At 46.0% G+C, this 2,468-nt stretch overlaps 1 long non-coding RNA gene across 1 annotated transcript; it reads right to left on the bottom strand.

Annotated features, from left to right (window-relative positions):
• Positions 1 to 1,591: 1,591 nt before the first annotated feature.
• On the bottom strand, positions 1,592 to 2,220 carry LOC132912089 (uncharacterized). The gene is made up of 2 exons (XR_009659142.1): positions 2,058 to 2,220; positions 1,592 to 1,994 (listed from the first exon to the last, which is right to left on the bottom strand). It is a non-coding gene; the product is annotated as an uncharacterized LOC132912089 (long non-coding RNA).
• Positions 2,221 to 2,468: the final 248 nt, after the last annotated feature.

Genomic DNA, 2,468 nt, shown 5'->3' with positions numbered 1-2,468 from the left:
GTAGACTGCAAGCGGTATACTTATAATGCGAATAAAAGGCGGTGCAATCCAGAGACAAAGGGAAAATTCAGACGTGTCTGGATCAACCGATCGAAAATATCGACATTGTCGTTTGCGTGAAATTTTGTTGTCAAACTTTCGAGTATATCGTTTTTCTATCGTTGTATGTCGATCGGAGAGCATCATCGCACAGATGATCAAATTTTAGACGAGTAACCGCATAAAGCATGGCGGGCGGGAAGTCGTTTAGAGCGGCGTAAATAAAATTAACGACCATCTACCAATCAAATTTTCGTTCTCAGATAATAGATATCGCGTCGACTGGGTTTCCTTCTCCAGAAAGATACGAAAAGGGTCTGGATTCGACGTCACGCACGGGAAACAAAAGGAGGAGAGGCTCCAGGATCCGGTCTCTCTGATTAACGTTCGCTCGGTAGCATGGCCGTGTTAATTATCTTGGTTATACGTTATATCCGATTTTAGCGGCTACCGCCGAAAAGTGCAGGGCCGCGTGCAGCCGAGCGTGTTTCAAAGAGTATACATCGGCTTGTGTAAATTAACTGCCGTTACAATGGCCGACAGACGTGCCCCTGTCCGTTCTTTCCGCTTTTCTCCCTTCGTTTAATCGAACAGAGCACAGAGAACGTCAGCTCGCGTGATCGGCAGACGCGAAACATGCAAATTCGGGGGATTCGCGTTCGATTGGAAACGAAGGGGTTAAAAGTGCATCGATGTTTGCAAGATCCGGCGGAAAACATCAGGATTTCACGGTCCGATCGTTCGGCAAACGCCGAAACAACGAACGAACGAACGAACTCTGATGGTTTATCGATGTTAGCTAAGCACGGTGCAGCGATACGATGATGCGATCGGAGAGAAAAATGATTGGGGAATGATGATTCTCGAAGCTTCGTGAAACTTATCTTGCGCCACGTTGAGAACGGATGTCTCGTTTCTCCACGATGAGCTCCATAATTCCGATAATCCAAGGATCACTGGTTCCATGGAACTTACTCACTTTGATCGTTCCATTAGTCGCAAATCGCTAGATCTCGCAGATATCGCGACGTAATTGGTAGATTACGGCTACGAAGCAAATAAAAAAGATTTTACCTAAAGAATGGAAAAAAGAATTGCGATTGGGTAGCTTAACAGACGACAAAAAATGTATCACGAAAGTAAAGGTGGGATGTATACATAGCTGAAAAATTAAGAGGAGATAGGACAACTTTATCAAAGTTCGGGTATAAACGGAAATCTCTTGGCAATGCGTTGAAGGAAGGACGGAAATTGGGCGTGCATAGCGAAACGACGATTGCAAAGGGTTTAGGAAGAACGTAAAAATATGACGACAAAGCTGTGGAAACGCTCGATAAGGGAGAGGTTAATGCGTAGTTGTTTGATGTTGCTGACAGAAGTTGAAATCACAGTTTACATAACAAACATTAATCATATCTATTTTTTCCAACTGAATTTCTATCCCGAACGTGTGGGTATTGGTAACGGCGTCGCGTCGATAGTTGTACCAACTGGACACCCGTGTATTTTTCTCTTTTTATTGCAGCACCGTATTTCTTTGCTCTTGAGCCAAACCGACGATAGCCGATTATCACGAAATCTCCGATAAACGCGATGAATTCTGTTCACAGCGGCTCGTTTCACAGGTTACTGCGTGAAACACGATTTTCGCGAGAATGCAGAAAATTGCAAGGCGTCGCGGATACCGAGGTAGCTGAGCGAATCGCAGATGGCTGCCGGAGACCCACTGGCCCAGTTCCGCCCAGTTCGCTTCATCCCCTTGCATCGCTGCACCCTGCTGCATCTTGCGTGACGTCATTGCCCACCCTCGACCCTCCGTCACTGCAGAGGCTACCCCTTCCGCGGTGCTACCACCTCCACCCTCGATCCCTCTCGCCTCTCGAGCTCGTTGCTCGAGTCTGCTCGGTTCTATTCGGATCCGCGCCCCTCTCTATTCTTCCTCTTCGTTCCTTTCGCTGGAAAAACGCACTCTTTTGAATCAATGTTTTCACCGATCGATTTTATTTCATTTCAATTACGTTATCTGCGCCGTCGTGTTACGATTTCTCGATCTTCCGTCGCATTTATGGCGATTCCGAAGCCAGGATGCTTGCGTTTTTAACTCATCGTCGACAGGAGACGTTGTAAGGCTCGATCCTACCAAGTATAATGGAAAATGCATTGGTTGTCAGAAACGCTGCGAATTTTTCTGGCGCTCGTGCGTGTACAGAGTATGAAACGGTCTCTAAAATTGCAGAACTTTCAAAGCTCACGCAAACGGGTTCCGCAAAGGGTTTCCTTCGTACGATTATTTCATTTTAATTGGTTGGTAATTTAGGAGTTAGGGTAAAAAGGAGTGATAAAACGTGTTTGCCTCTATAGCTCGGCATCGTCCTAGTGTACATACATATACAGCAATAAGGACGTAACTGCGCAACTACGATACGTGC

The sequence above is a fragment of the Bombus pascuorum genome, chromosome 11 (genome assembly GCF_905332965.1).
Source record: "Bombus pascuorum chromosome 11, iyBomPasc1.1, whole genome shotgun sequence".
NCBI classification, from domain to species: Eukaryota; Metazoa; Arthropoda; class Insecta; order Hymenoptera; family Apidae; genus Bombus; species Bombus pascuorum.
This window is presented reverse-complemented; position numbering and strand designations above follow the sequence as displayed.